This window comes from Zingiber officinale, chromosome 2B (genome assembly GCF_018446385.1).
Source record: "Zingiber officinale cultivar Zhangliang chromosome 2B, Zo_v1.1, whole genome shotgun sequence".
Lineage (NCBI taxonomy): Eukaryota > Viridiplantae > Streptophyta > Magnoliopsida > Zingiberales > Zingiberaceae > Zingiber > Zingiber officinale.
Genome location: NC_055989.1, coordinates 139291939 through 139309646, shown reverse-complemented (window position 1 = coordinate 139309646; position 17708 = coordinate 139291939).

Sequence of the window (17708 nt, the reverse complement as noted above, 5' to 3'; positions counted from 1 at the left end):
AGGCAAATGAAAAAGGTAATGAAATAATTAGTTGGTACTTTGCCAGACGAATCATCACCAAAAGAAGTGTGGTTATGCTTTATGAAATTTCCACATCAGTTAATGAATCACCAAAAGAAGTGTTGCAAGAAGAACCACAAGCTAGCTATGGAGTAGCCGAAGATAAAATACAATTGATTTCTGGCTCTACCTCCGGAGATGAAAGCTAGGAAGTTCCCATCTCATCCAAACTTGTTGAAATGGAGAGCATCATCATTCCTTCAAGTTCCACAGCCTCGACTAGGATAGGTACCTTTAAATTCAAATAACATATTATATATTTTATTCACGGGAAAAAGGTCACTATAAAATTCGATGTCCTCAACAAATGGAGCAAGAAAGAAGACAAAGAAGACACTCAAAGCTATGTGAGGTAAGATGACTCTTTATCTGAGTCATTTGGAGATGAGGAGTCTACTAAGAAGGAAAAACCTTATCCTCATGGGACAATGAATGCTTAAACAATCTAGTGATGGATTCTATCCAACAAGTGAAGATGACGTCTAATACTCAATTCTACACATCTATCTACTAAAATCTAATACTCAAGCAATAATGGAGATTTGGACAAAAGTGATAATTTGGTTAACTTTCTTTAGGTTAAAAAACTTTTTGATACTATTATTTATTTAAAAATAAGTATATCAAAAATAAATTGAAATAATTAAAAATAGTACGCATCTCATGATTCTTAAAATTAAAGAATTTGAAATTAAGAATGAAAGTCTTAGGTCACAATTAAACATGAACATAAATAGTCGAAAAGTAAATTTTAGCAAACCCAAGAGAAATTTATCCGGAATAAAAAAATATATCAAAAAATGGATAATCAAAAGGTGTTGGTGTCGTCTTGAATCAAGGTTGACCAATTTAAATAAGTTCAAGTTGATTCGAACTTGAGTTTCAATATTTGACAATATACGAGAGAGAAATCAACTAAGTCAAGGGAGGATAAGATACAACTGTCTGGGAAAGTCCTAATGGGAGGTTAGACTATGAGAAGTCTTAACTAGAAGTTAGACAACGAAAAGTTCTAACTGGAGACTAGGCAACGAGAAGTCATAACTAGAGGTTAGATAATGAAAAAATCTTAATGAGTGATACTAGACAATCGAAGTCCTAGCGGGGTTAGGTAGTGAAGGCCTAGTTGAGAACTAGGTAATGAAAGCCCTAATGGAGCTAGGCAATGAAGACCTAGTTTGAAACTAGACAGTGGAAGTCCTAGCGGGGCTAGGTAAGAGGAAAATTTAAATGGATTAAAGGTTGATCGAACACTTGGTAATCGAAAGTCCAATGGGAAATTAGCATAAGATGGAAAGTCCAAGTGAGTTAAGGGTTGACTAGACACTTGATGGAGAAACCCTAATAGGTCAAGGTTGGCCGAATGCTAGGCAACAAAAAGTCCTAATGAGTCACGATTGACTTGAGGGTTGGGCAAAAGAATCCTAATTAAACTTGGGTTCTAAGCTTAGGGTTAGGCAATCGATTAGCTAAAGTGATTTTTATGAAACACGGTAAGGCTAGGAATTGATTGATCAATCAATTAAGCCTCATGTTAATCAATTGGGTCAATCGATCAAGGATTTTTCGCTTGAAATTAGAAAGGATTAGAATCGATTGGGGCAATTGATTCAGCCTTGTCAATCGATTAGGCTAATTGATTTGGCAGTGATTCTCTCACGAATAGAAAGTCTTGTAATTGATTGGGGCAATCTATTAAGGTAAATGTCAATCGATTAAGCAGTGTTTTTACGAGAACAGAAAGCTTCTAAATCACTTGGGACAATCGATTAGAAGTTGCCGAATCGATTGGTATGACTCACCAATCGATTAGATGGACGAAAAAAAATCATTTCACATGTTTTGAGTGATCCAGTTGATGTGATAATCGATTAGGGGTAAGTCAATCAATTAGGGGTAAGTCAACTGATTAGAAGACATCAAAGTAACCCTAGAAAAGAGGTTTTTGCGAAGATTGGAAACGATCTTAGAGATGAAGTGCTGACACATTTTCCACCACCAAGAGGTAATCGAAAGCAAGAAAAGAGTAAGCAACGCAAGATTCCTCATTGTAAACCCTAAAAGTCATTCTTGATTGTATTTGATGTTTATGTTCTTATTTTCTTGTTGTATTATCGTACTTGGCATCTCCACATCCGGGATGGAGGTTTTCATAATACATCTATGAGAGTGAAGAATGGATCCTTGAATTAGTCATCTCAAGGATGTAAATGTTGGTGCAGGAAGCACCAGAATCGAACCTAAAATAATATTCACCCCCTCTCTTGTTCTTTTTTATCCTTCAGTGGATACCAAGTAAAATGAAAGTGTTAGCATTGCTTCAAGTTTTCCGATGCAAATCAAGTTTAAAGAAGTCATTGAAGTTATTCACCCCGCCCCTCTAACTCTCTACATGTCCTAACAAGTGGTATCAGAGCAAGACCGCTTTTCATCGGGCTAATTGTCGGAAGAAGTAAAGAGCTAGAGGAAGAAAAAAAAGTTGGAAGTTAAAGCCCTAAATTTCAACAAGTCAAAGACTCATCATTAAGGAACATAACTTCAAAATAAATTTTTGAGATGGATTCGGATATGACATTCGAGCACCTCCATCCCTTAGATTGGGAGGATTCAACTAATGGAAGACTATGGTTGAGAATTTCTTCATGATAAATAGTGAAGAATGGTTCATCTTAATGGAGGGTTTTGAAGCCCTAATTGATGGTTAAGGGAGACTCCTCAAGAAAAAGAAGTGAACCGAAGAGCAACTCCTAAAATCGAAGACAAACTACAATAACAACAACAACAACAACTAAGCCTTATCCCACTAGGTGGGGTCGGCTATATGAATTCTTTTACGTCATTGAGCTCTATCTCCTACTATATCATCATCTATACTTAAATAAATTTTATCTTATTTTAATATTACTAATCAAGTCTTTTTTGGTCTTCCTCTTCCTCGTTTGATTGTGTTTTTGTCATAGTTTCATATCGCCTAATTAGAACATTTATTGGTAGTATAAGTACATGTTTGTACTATCTCAAACGTGTCTCCTAGAGTTTTCTCTCAATATATGCAAATTTGACTTTCTCTCTAATGCTCTTATTTCTTATTTTATCCATCCTCGTATGTCCACACATCCACCTTTACATCCTCATCTCTACAGCTCTCATCTTCTGCTCATGTGCTCGAGTCATAGCCCAACATTCAGTTCCATATAACATAACATGTCTAACTGCGATTTTATAGAACTTTCCTTTAAGTTTTAGAGGTACTTTACGGTCACATAAAACACTCAACGCTCCCCTCTCTTTCAACCATCCTGCTTGTATTCTATATAAGACATCTCTCTCAATCCCTCCATTATTTTATAAAAATGATCCTAAATATTTAAAGCTATCGGTTCCGGACAACTCGTCCTCTCCTATCTTAACAATTGTCTCATTACTTCTAATATTACTAAACTTAAATTCCATATATTTTATCTTTAATCTACTAAGCCTAAAACCTTTCCCTTGTAGTATTTCCTGCCAAGATTCTAGTTTAACATTTACTCCTTCATGTGTTCCATCTACCAAAATAATATCATCTACAAATAACATGCACCACAGTACTGTGTTTTGAATGTGCGCAATGAGTTCATCCATAATTAGTGTAAAAAGATAGAGACTTAGAACTGATCCTTGATGTAACCCTATCTTTATTGGAAATACTTGAGTTACTTCGCCTGAAGTACTCTGGTTATTACATCCTCATGCATATCCTTAATTAGTTTAATATATATTACGCTAACACTTCTCTTTTCTAGAATTTTCCATATAATTTCTCTTAGCACTCAATTATAAACTTTTTCTAAGTAAGTGAAAATCATGTGTAGATCTTATTTTTGCTCTCAATATTTTTCATTTATTTGTCTAAGAAGATGTATAGCTTTTATTGTTGACCTTCTAGGCATGAACCCAAATTGATTTTTGGTCATTGTGGTCTCTTTAATTAATCTTTTTTTATTACTTTTTTCCAAAGTATCATGGTATAACTCATTAGTTGAATACCCCTATAGTTTGTATAATTTTGTACGTCTCCCTTGTTCTTATATAAGAGAATTAGAGCACTTATCCTCCATTGATCAGGCATTTTGTTCGTTTTCAATATCATGTTAAATAATTTTGTAAGTCATTCAATATCTTATTTCCCTAGGCACTTCCATACCTCTATCGGAATATCATCTGGTCCAACGACTTTTTCATTGTGCATCACATTTAAAATTTGTTCTACTTCTGAAGTTTGAATTTTACGATAAAAATTAAAAAATTTATGCTCATTTAACCTATTTAAATTACCTAAGTTAAGTTGAGCACCTAAACCTTCATTAAAAAGTTAAGAAAATTAGCTAAGATCTATGAAGATTCATCCCCAATGCAAATAAACATAGGCCTTTAGGTAAACTCTTTGTTTCATGTACATGAAGATTTGGAGTTTGAGAAGTGTTCAACATCCGAGAAGGATAATGAATAGGCATCCACTTCAAGGGATGAGGGGGAGAGCTCATTGATACCAGAATGAGAAGAAGTCTCAACTTCTGAAGCCAATGAAGACAATGAGTGCTCCACCTCTATAAATCAAGATAGCACAAAGCATGAAGGTATACCAATTTCAATTGTTAAAAATAAATGACATATATTGTGTTTTGAGTGTAGGGAGAAGGGACACTATAAGAGCAAGTGCCCCAATTTGATAAAGAAGAAGGTTCACGTGGCACCCAAAGTAATGGAGAAATCAAAAGAGGTCGGCCCCATGATACTAAAGGGCAAGGAGCACATTGTGGACTTCTCTTACAATCAAAAGGGATATTATCATAATCAATATCCAAGGGAGAGGTTCTGACTAAGAACAAAGGAGGAAACTCAAATCAATGGGAGCTTCAGGGAAGAAACCTAAGGTACCATTAGTTAATGGTATTTCTTCATATCATGATAAAAAAACATGATAGAAATGATTACTGTAATTTTGATGTTATTTATCATGAGAATAGGAAGCATGATAATCCTAAGAAGAATAATAAGTCATATCATGCTAGAACAATCCTACCTAAGGATAAGAAGATAGTAAATAATTTAGGTCAGAATTCTAAGGATGCTAGATATATGCCTAAAAGGAAAAATGCTCAAGGAAATCATAAAAAATCTAAATTTGAGGATTTAATAATAGAAAATCAAGTTTTGAAATCAAAACTTGAGAAATTAGAGAGGACCTTAGAGAAAATGACAAATAATGTCAAAGGGTCCAAGAAGTAAAACCTAGGTTTAGGGATGCAAGAGTCATCTAAGGGCAAGAGAGGTTTGAGATACAAACCTAAGTCAAGGGACAATGTGCCCCCGTACTATAAAGTTCCACATAATTATGGAACTAACCCTTTGTCTAGAATTAAAGTCAAGGTTACAAGGGAAGTTATCTCTAGAGTTGACTTCGAGAAAACTAGTGTGACTAAGACATTTAAGAAGCTTAGAAAAGTCATTAAGAAGGTATCAAGAGAAGTTATCCCTGGTAAATACTTAGTATATTGGGTTCCTAAGTGTGTTTTCTCTACACCTAAATGGATCTAGAGTTTGTTAACTCTAATTGGAAGGGCAATTAACCCAACCATAGTGAAGTTGACATTTTAGAAAATTTTCAAGGTATTGTGACACCTTGAAAATAAAATTTTAATTTTGTACTCTTGAAGAGTAAAAGTGTGCCAATCAAAATTTTGAAGTATTGAACTTGATTAAATTGGTAAAAATATGATAGATTGAAAGGAATGTCAAGTTGGGACTTTGAGATTTTTTAAGGAATGAGGGCAACTTAGGCTTATTTTAACTTAGTGATTAGTTGATGATACTTATATAGAAAATCTAGGAAAGGAGATGCCCAGTTGGCTAGAGGATAATAGACTTGCTATAATGGGGCAAGAGATCAATTCTCTATGAGCGCATGCCTTGGGAAAAAAAAAACCCCCTTCCACCCCTAGCTAATTTGACAGTTGGCTATAAGCTGACCCCGTGATTTACCTCTCTTCACATAACTTAGGGACGAGCTATGAGGGAAGTGTAATCACCTTTTGCAATAATTAGATAGAAAATCTAGGAAATTTTTTTATGCTATAATTACCATATTTTGTATGCCCTATCACATGCCATAAAATCATACTTTGCATTCAAATTGTTATGAAAAATATTATATGAAATGTCATACATATATCATTTAGCTATGATAGTTTTTCTTTTAAAAAATAATTATTTGATGTATGTCATAATCATTATCATACATTATTTTAAATTCCTTGTAATTAAGGACAATGACATAAATTGACATCTTAAGTAGGATGATCAAAATCAAAATGCCTAGTTAGAGATGCATGATTCATTAGTTTAGGGAAAACATATTCTACATCTCATAAAAATTATAGAGTTGACTTGTATATATATTGAGACACATTAGATACAAGTGAGATTTAAGAGGATGAACAAAATTCAAGATATTGATTAAGTACATCTAATTGAGTAAATGATTATGTGAAGTCTCCAATCATGGGAAAAGCTAATGTGCAAGTTATGTGCATTTAGCCTAAATATCATAGTTGAAAATTTATTTTGAAAATTATTTCAAAACCATTTTAGAAAACCTTGGTGAAGTCTGTTTGTTGATAGAAATCACCATTGATTAATTAAATACAAAGTTAGAGTGAAATATTGAAGTTTTAATGGTTACCAATTTTGTATTATTATTTAGAAATGAGAAATATTTTAATAGAAAACTATTTTCCCCTAATAATATATGATATAAGTAATGTCTACATGAAATTTAATAATTTTTTGAATGTTGTAGAATTATTTATGAGTTTTTAAAATTGGGTCTGAAATTGATTTTAGAAATCAGAAACTCCAATTGTAATCAATTGGCAGTGGGCACCAATCGACTTGGATGAACTATAATCGATTGATAACTGAAATCAATCAATTAATAAAGTTATTTTTGGCTGACATGATTTGATTTTAGTCTATTAACCCACATTTAGTCAATCTAATTATTGCTAACCCTCTAAATCGCTTAGGTAAGCATTTAAGAGTAATTTCCTTAATGAAAATAAGAAAGAAATAGTTAAAGGAGATTAATTTATAGTTAAAGGGAAGGTTTAGATTCAAGGGTGAATTTTTAATCTCATGATTTAAATTTTGAGATTTTTTAAAGGTTTAGGAACTCCAAATCATTGTTGGTGCAATGATAGAAGTTAAAGCATGCTTTGAGGGGAGGTTCTCCATAAGGCATGATGATGGATGAATGCTTAAGGTTGAGAATTGGAGACAATGGAATGGTATGAGACATTCATTGTGAAGTTTAAATGACCAAAGGATGAATCATGGGGAGAAGATTTTTTATGTGTGTCAAGGAGGAGAAAAATATAGAGTTTAAATTAGAAAACTCTCATTTATGATTTAACATGAGATGAAGAAGGGAGTTGGGCTAATATGGGTTAGCCTAACTTAAACATATTGTCTAATATAAAAAAAGGAGAGATTATTGATACAATTATCCTTGGGTCAAGGTTGACCAATTTAACTAAGCTCCAGTTGCCTCAAGCTTGAATTTTGATGTTTGATAATATATGAGAGAGAGTCAAGTAGGTCAAGGGAGGACCGGTTACATATCTGAAAAAGTTTTAACTGAAAGTTAGGTAATGAGAAGTCCTAACTAAAGGTTAGGTAATGAAAAAATCTTAGTGAGTGATGATAGGTAAAGCAAGACCTAGTGAGACTAGACAATGAAGACCTAGTTAGGAATTAGGGAGTGAAAGTCCTAGCAGAGCTAGGTAGTGAAAGCCTAGTTAGGAACTAGGCAGTGAAAGTTCTAGTGGAGCTAGGCAAGGAAAAATCCAAGTAGGTCAAAGGTTGACTGGACACTTAGTGATCGAAAGTCTAATAGGAAGTTGGTATAAGATAAAAAGTCCAAGTGGGTCAAAGGTTGATTGGACACTTATTGTAAAAGCCCTAACATGTCAAGGTTTACTAGATGCTAGGCAACAGAAAGTCCTAACGAAACACAGATGACTTGAGAGTTGGGCAAAGGAACTCTAAACTCGAGTTCAAAGCTTAGGGTTAGGTAATCGATTATCCCAAGGGCAATCAATTGGGCCAATAGACTAAAATGCTTTTCGGGAAGCACAGTAAGGCTGTGAAACGATTGGTCAATCAAATTAATCGATTGGGCCAATCAACCAAGGGTTTTTCGCATGAGATCAGAAAGTCTTGGAATCGATTGGTGTAATTGATTCAACCCTATCAATCGATTAGTCTAATTGATTGGACAGTAATTCTCTTACGAACAGAAAGCCTTATAATTGAATGGGGCAATCGATTAAGGTAAATACCAATTGATTATGCAATGTTTTCATGAGAATATAAAGCTTCTAAATCGATTGGGGCAATCAATTAGAAGTTGCCGAATCGATTGGTATAACTCACTAATCGATCAAAAGGGTGAAAAAGAGTCGTTTTATAGGTTTTGAACGGTCCACCTGCGTGACAATTGATTGAGGTAGTCAATCGGTAAGGAGGCATTAAAGTAACCCTAGAAAAAGGGTTTTCATGAACATTAGAAGTAGACTTGGTGAAATGACCATAAGTTTTTTTTATATTCCATGCACCATATATCATTCTAATGAAATAATCGATTGCACTCAATGAACCACACTCCTACATTCAAACCCATTACGAGAATTAAAAAGGAAGGAAAGTTTCTAAATCAATCAAAGATCTTGAAAGTCTGAATTCAATATATTTTTATTCTCTCTAAATCATAAATACTGTTTATTTATTCTTTTTGTGGGATCGTAAGGTCCACAGGAGTATATTATCCAGTTTAGTCTGGTCAAGGTTCCAAGCTCCAATGTCATCAATTTCTTCACCTGCCACAAACTAAACCTCATGAGCCTAACTCAGTATCTCCGAACCACAATAGCAAGAATTACATAAACAGTCGCATGTATCATTAAAACTACATGTATTTGAAATTTATTGTCAAAGAACCAGTAAACAAGAATATATACATCTACCATAAAATGCCAAATTTAAGTGTCACACAGCGTTTCATGTATCGATTAAAATCATCATACATCAAATATCCTTTTTTCGATTGATCAATTTGTGTAACTGTAACGACCACCCTTCTTACTACTACTATTCTCTAAGGATGACCGTTACTTAACTACTAACTCTACTTAACCGGTATGATTAAAAAACCTCGAAGAAACCCTACCGAAAAATTCCGGCAAAATCTCCCCTGTACCGGTGACCATAGGTGACCATAATCATTAATACATAACATAATATACATAGCCACAGGCGGCTGGAACACATATCAAACACACAAAAGGAATAACATCACCACGCAGTTTAATGAAATCAACTCATGCAAGTAATGAATAGCGGAAACAAAATAAAAACATACAATTAACTAACAGCGGAAGACTAAATGACTCATCTAATACATTCTTAATAAATGACAATCTTAATAAATTCTTAAACTAAGTCCCAAGGCTTCCATAGTCCTGGCATCACACACCATCCGCGCCACCTTGTCGCCTTCCTTGCTAAATCTTTTCTTTTCTTTTATCTGCAGTAAGAGGAAGTGTAGTCTATAAGCAAAATTTGCTTAGTAAGCACTATCTAACTCACAAAATCACGAATGTGCATGTATACGAAAAGCACTAGAAACTATATACTCTAAAAAGAAATAAAGCATATACATAACTGCTCATGTCAAACTAATAGCAAAGAAAAGCTAAGGAATCTACTCATATAATTCTAATAGTTAATCATGCTGCTCATCTAATAGGTAAACATGAAAACTACTCATCTACTAGATAAACATGGTAGAATAAAGAACTAATCTTACTGATTTTTAGAACTATATGAATCTTATTTCATTTGTTCTAAACTTAATCTTTAATACTTTATGTTTATGTAAAACTCGTTTTTACTTGTCCAAAAACTTATACTTATAATACTTCAAAATAATAATCAACTTCTTCTTGGGCCCAGGCATAGTACCATCTTATGCGCGTTCCCTAATAGGTTGGGGTAGCGAGCCACCAATCCTAAAAGAGCAGACCTCGGTCTACCAGGGCCAAGACCTCGGAATTGTTTAACGACAATCTCGGAAGTCGGGTACTAGCCTCTTCTTAAAAGTAAAATACTTATAATCTTAATTACTTCTTATTTAAATGCCTCGGCATTTTAATAGGCACCTTGTGTGCCAAAAATCCCTAAAGTCTCGACTTTGGGATCTACTTAAGGCCTTGGCCTTTTCTTTCTTTTCTTTATCTTTCTTATACTTTTCTTTATCTTTCTTATACTTTTCTTAAACCCAAAATACTGTTAGGGTATCCTTCGTATACATCTATGAATGAAACTAACTATGTAACACATAATCATGCATAGAATACAAAAGAAATCTGCACATACAATACTTATCAAAATCTGCAAGTATTACTTATGAAAATCTGCTTATTAAAATCTGCATACTATACTTATAAAAATCTGCACTCTAAAGACTTAATCAAACTTCACTATAATCTTTTAAAACTACACTATGAGGAGATCTAAACTTCCAAATTGATGTCAATTATCTCAGTTTCCCCACACATCTAATATCAAAAATCTGCACTATACTAGACTTAACAAAAATCAGCATATTAAACTTATAAAATCTGCACTTGTGATCTTAATCAAATCTGCATTATACCCTTAACTAAATCTGCATTATACACTTAACAAAAATCTACTCTAAGATCTTAACCGAATCAAGCACAGAAACCTTACTTAAACATATTGTGGAAGCAAAACTAAGCATGCTGTGGAGATCAAAGGATTACTACTACTTGTCCCCTAAACTATAAACTATCTTGAAGAACCAACTAATTAAGAAAGCATAAGAAACTAAATCTGAAACTGAAATCTTATACTTAGATACAAGGTTAACACAAGGAAAACTAAAGAGAACTAAATCTGAAACTTGAGCGCGAAGAGGAAAACTAAAACTACACGGTAAGAAAAACTAAATCTTATACTTGCTAAACTGCAAATTGAAAAGAACTAGATGCTTATAGAAATCTAAAATTCTACACTTCTACTAGATATGGTACACGCCTACTGCCAAAACAAAAAGGAGTAGATACTTAAAAAAAAATAGCAAAAATCTGCACTGCTAAAGGAAATAAACTGAAATTCAAAGGAAACTAGATATTTGATGCAAGAATCTGAAATGCTTAACACCTACTGTACATGTCCAATTAATTGCAACCTAACTCAAAACTGAATTACTAATCTATCACAAGATTCCAGCAAGCATAACATGTTCATAAAGAAAATTCTAGTACTACTAGACCGTGCTCATAACTTTAGCAATGCCATCAACTAATTTGTTTCCAGAAGAGTTCAACCTAATTCATCTATATAGGAATGCAAACCAAGCCTCTCCATGGAAACAAGGTCTCAACATACATTGTTCTGCATAGAATTTACAACATATAAAGTCTGTTGCAAGTATCAGAAGATTACAAATAAATTCCGAAATTGTCAGTTTGTTCTTCTAAACCTGGTTTTGCTATCTATAGCCACCAACCAAAATGAAAACTCATTTCAATTCTCATATCTTCTATTCTTCATACTCAATGTCATGGTAAGGAAAACAAAATATAACTATTCTTCCTTTGAAAACTCACGGCACAGGCAAATCCCTAACATGCTTTACAGCACAACTCGAACAAATAAGGAAATACCAAAACGAATCGAAATCCGGAACTATCCTACTGCAGGTGAGTAGCGACTTACCTCTTGTTCTAGGACTTACAGCCAAAGAAGGTGGCTTCTAATACTTCTAGGGCTTGCGGAGGACTCAAGCTCTCGGCAACTCCTTCACCTCCACTTGTTCTCCTCGATAAGGTGATCATGATGGTAAAGAAATCTTCGGAGAACGCCCTCGCCGGCTGCCGGAACGCCCCTTGCTTGCTGCTGCGGTTTCGCCCGACGAGAAGCGCCGACGCGAGGGTGAGAGAGGAGGGGAAATTTTGGTTTCGGCTATAACCTAAGTTCTCCTTTTAATACTCTCATATTTCTATTAACTAGTACTACTTAAATATATTTCAATATAGATTTAGTTAAGAAAAGTTCGACTGGTCTTTTGGTGGGCTGCGTTCTGCTTAAAGCCCGGCGCATTGGTTCAAATCCTGGCTGTAACCTATTTTCTTCCTATTATTTCTTGCTATTAACTTCTATTACTTAAATAAAATTCTTCCTTTACTTAATCAAGTAACAATTGTTAGCCCAGTTGGTTAGCCGGCTTTTAACCGAATCAAAGGTTTAGGCTTCGATTCTTCCGCCGCGCACTTTTTATTCCAATTTATTTTAAACGTTCTAACTATAGCTTAAATATATTTCACTTCCATATATAATTAACAAAACGTTTGCAGACTAGTTGGTTGGCTGAGTCCGTTAAAATCTGGTTCGGGTCCGAGCTCTTGGGTTCAAAACCCAGCTTTAACACTTATATATATATATATATATTTAAACTTCTTTCTCTTGGTAAAAATACCAAACAAACTCAAAAAATTTCTAAAAATCTCTAGAATTTTTCTATAGCATTTCTAGATTTTAATAAGGTCTTTTGGGACTCCAAATCATGAAATTTGGGGTGTTACAGTAACCTTGGTACCAAGCGGCAGGACATCAACAATTCTCGTCACTAGGCCATGGCCAAATATGAAAATCTAATATTGGAGTCCCTCTGGGGACTTATCCCGTAAACGAGGTCCCTCTGGGACCTTGATCCTCATAGAATTTTCATTAATCCTCATTGTAATTGTCATTTTCATTATTTCTGTTAAGGCAACCATGCATCATGACTTTATCTGGTCTTGTTAGGCTACCTAAAGCCTAACTAAACATTCATATCATTAATCTACATAAGACTCAAATAATATGAATATTATCAATTACATGAAGTTCAATAGACATGGATATCATTAACTACATGAAGCTCAATAAGCATGAATATCATTAACTATATAAAGCTAATTAAACAATCATACCATTAATCTACATGAGGCTCAAATAAGCATGCATATCACTAAATACGTAAAGCTAAATAAACATGAACATCATTAACCACATAAAGCTAAATAAACATCCACACTCCTAGACCTCCTCTAACATTAGGTAATCAACCATTCGTCAAAATCTGCTACATACCCGACACCCTTCAACAACTTCTCAAACCTTGCTACAAATAGCCCCGAGTAATCCTCAAAAAACAAAAAATCTACTACAAATAGCTCTCAAAAACTTGGCTTATAAAATGATCAGGCCACGGCCCCTCACAAACTCTAGCCTACAAGGATGAACTAAAAAACTGCGCCTTAGAGACACCGATCCTCCCTTCTTGAAATAAACTCTACTTTGCAACTCAATTCCCTCCCCGCCAGAAGTAAGTCTCGCATCCCAGCCCTCTTTAAATCTCTTGGACTCCTTCTTAAAGAATTCCAAAATGCAACAACACCCCTTGCAGATTTCCAACAATAATACTCGACACGAACAACAAGATCGGAAGGAAAGAAACGTAGCAACATCCCTTGCAGGTTTCCAGCAACAATACTTGACAAGAATAGCAAGATCTAAAAGAAAGTCTTCACCCTAAGGAATCCCCAAAACACAACAACCTCCCCTATAATTTTTCAACAACAATACTTGACAAGAAAAACAAGATCTAAAGGAAAAAACTTAAGGAACTTCAAGAAGCTCCATTGTCATTTAACAAGACATGCTTCTACATATTTTCATGAAAGATTTAAGTAAGCACCAATACTATAAATTGCATGGGGGATAAAAGAAGGGTTTAAGAGGTGTCTTTGCGCTTGGAGGCTTGGTGTTGGCTTGTTCTTCCCTCCAAGGTTGAAACCTCCTCTCCCTTTCTTGCTTGCCTTTGAGACCTCTCCCTCTCCTTTCTTGCTTGTCGTTGAGACCCCTCCCTCTCTTTTTCCTTTCTTTTTTTTGTCACTGCCCCTCCTCAAGCCCCCCTCTTATAAGCAACTAAATCCTAGGGTTGTTATTACCAATTGGGATGAGCCCATAGTTCATCAATTGGTTAATATCAATTTAGCCCCCCTTAAATTCATAATTACTTCAAAGAAAAGTTTATTATCATTTTCCTCCTTTGAATTTTATTTTTTTAAAAAATGGACCTTATAAATCCTCCCCCTAGATGGATTTCATCCTCAAAATTTAAAACTTACCAATTAACTCTAGGTAGAGGTCCCTCATGTCAACTTCCATCTCCCAAGTGGCCTCCTTGTTAGCGTGATTCAACCACCTAACCTTGACCAACTTGACTGTCCTATTATGTAGCTTCCTCTCTTGTCAGTCCAATATCTATAAGGGTCTCTCCTCATAGGACAAATTTAGGGTAAGCTGTAGTAGTTCAAAATTTAACACGTGGGTGGGATTCGACATATACTTACGCAACATCGAGATGTGAAACACATTATGCACTCCAACAAGATTAGATGGTAAGGCCCCTCGGTAAGACAATGTTCTCACCCTGTCTAGGATCTCGAAGGGCCCAAGGAATCACGGACTGAGCTTATCTTCTTTCCAAATCTCATAACACCCATCATCAGTGTTATTTTCACGAAAACGTGATCCCCAACTGCAAACTCCATGCCCCTTCTTCTTTTGTCAGGATAATTCTTTTATTGACTTTGAGCGATCTTCATTCTATTCCTGATTTTGACTACTAAATCTGTCATATAACTCATGATTTCTGGGTCCACCTCTGCCCTTTCTCCCACATCATCCCAATGGACAGGGGATCTATATTTCCTTCCATAAAGTGTCTAATAAGGATCCATGCATATGGATGACTGATAACTGTTGTTAAAGGTGAACTCCACGAGTGGTAGTTTCAATTCCTAATTTCCTTGGAAATCGATCACACACGCTCACAGTAAGTCTTTCAAAATCTATATCACCCTCTCTCACTGATCATCTATTTGAGGATGAAATGTCATACTACATAGTAGTTTAGTTCCCATAGCCGAATGAAAACTTTTCCAGAAAGTCGAGGTGAATCTTAGATCTCTGTCTGATACTATAGAAACAGGAATCCCATGCAGTCTGACTATTTCCTGAATGTATAACTTTGCATACTAAGTCATGAAGAAGGTCGTTTTTACTGGTAGGAAATGCGCTGATTTAGTGAGATTATCAACTATCACCCAAATGTCATTAAAGACTTTCACCATCTTCGATAAGCCCATTACAAAATCTATGGTGATATTTTCCCATTTCCACTCTAGAATTGGAAGTGGTTTAAGCATCCCTACTAGCCTATGATGTTCTACTTTGACTTGTTGATAAGTTAGTCATTCAAATAGGAAACACGCGATGTCTGGTTTCGTACATGGCTACCAATAAAGTAATTGTACGTTCTTAAACATCTTTATACTTCCTGGATGTACAAAATATGGAGTATTATGGGCTTTTGTCAAAATCTCAACTCTAAGTGAGTCAACACCAGGAACCTAGAGTCGGTCCTGATATTTGACAGTACCATCTTCAACTGAATAAGCCCTTAGACTCATCCTTCTTGTTGGAGCAATTCGGATACTCTAGGTTTTGATATTTAGGCAAAGATTTAAATTAGTTTTATTATTGTATTTGATATCATTGTGAGTGTGTAGGATACAGGTACAACAAGAAGAGCCCAAGTATGATCTTGACAATGGAGGAAAGTCTAAGGGTGAGTCTTAGCTATGTAAGTCTAAGCATGTAGTCTTGGCAACGTAAGTCCAAGTGTGACTTGGCAATGGATGAAGTTCTGGAGGTGCGACCTCTTGGCAAAGGAAGACCTAACAATAATGACAAGGCTGATGGAAGCTTTAGAAGGTAAGGCGTGAAGGATGAGAAGACATCCGATGGACGCGAGGTTGTTGGAGGAAGCTAGAAAGCTAGGTTTAGGCTGTACGGGCAAGGACAAGTGCATAAGAGATTGTACCTAGGGTAAAATTCTAAGTACTGTAGCAGTTTTTATAGCGTTATTATAGCAGTCGACTAGTGTTTTCATCAGTTGATGGTATTAAGTCGTTGGCTTGTAGCAGTAGAAATCCACGAAGGTTAGTCGACTGGTAAGTATGACAGTCGACTGGTGGCAGAAACTTTGCTTGGATGTTTTCATTCGAGCTTTATTTAATGGAGCTCGGGATGTTTGAGCAAGGTGATAAAATTAGTGGTGGTTAATCCTAATTAGAGTCTCTAAGTGCTCAAGTGATCTAGTGTGATCTTGTGCGAGTTGTGATGAGTTTTTTCCACCCACAAGGAGCTACGCGAGCTAGCCGAAAGTTCTCTAGGGAATCATCCACCGACAGATTGGGATCGTCCACCTTACGGACAGTTATAGAGTAGGAGCTTTATCTCCGAACCATGTAAATTGGCGTGTTAACTGTTTAGTGTTCTTCCTTATTGTTTAGCGTTGTTTATTTGTATTTTCACTATGCAATTAACACGTGTAGGAAGAGAGAACCGTAGATTAGGGGTGACCTAGCTATTCAACCCCCTCCTTGTCAGTCAACGATCTTCAACACTTTGATCTCCACTTCTGTATCTGCTTATCAATAGCTTGTCCTGTCTGAATTTTGTCTCTCAAGGTAGGTTGTGCTGTTAGAGTAGATAAATTAGGAGTCTGACCCCCATCATACATCTCGAGGTTAAATCCCTGAATTTCTGTCTGAAGAGGTTTCTGTACTAATAGTAGTACAATGATTGTTGTTTTCATGCTCACGATATCAACAACGACATTAGCTTTTCCAAGGTGATAGCTAATATTATAGTCGTAGTTCTTCACAAGCTCCAGCTATCTTCCCTGTCTCATATTAAACTCTTTTTGGGTGAAGAAATACTTTAACCTTTTGTGGTCAGTAAAGATTTTGCACTTCTCCCCATACAAATAGTATCTTCATATCTTCAGAGCAAACACAACTGCTGTCAGTTTGAGGTCATGAGTCGGATAATTCTTTTCATGCACTTTTAGTTGTCGAGAGACATGCAATTACTTAATCATGCTGCATAAGAACTGCACCCAAACCTAGTTTTAAAGCATCCATATATAACACATACTCTCCCTGTCCTGATGGCATAGCTAAAACTAGCGCGGTGGTAAGTGCTTGCTTCAACTACTCAAAACTGTCTTGGCAATTAACTCTGCATGCAAGCTTGGCATTCTTCTTTGTCAGAGCTGTTAAGGACATTGCAATGGAAAAAAAACTCTTGATGAATTTTTGGCAGTAGCCCACTAAACCCAAGAAACTGTGTATCTCGGTTGCATTTTTAGGCACTAACCATCCTTTGAATGCCTCGACTTTAGTAGGATTTACTTCTACCGCATCCTTCGAAATAATGTGGCCCAGGAATGCCACCTTCTCTAACCAGAACTCACATTTGTTGAACTTTGCAAATAGTTTTCGGTCTTGTAGTATCTGTAAAGTGGTCCTCAAGTGTTGACTATGCTCTTCTCTACTTCTTGAATAGATCAAAATGTCGTCTATAAATATGATAATCAACTGATCGAGATGCGGCTGAAATACGTA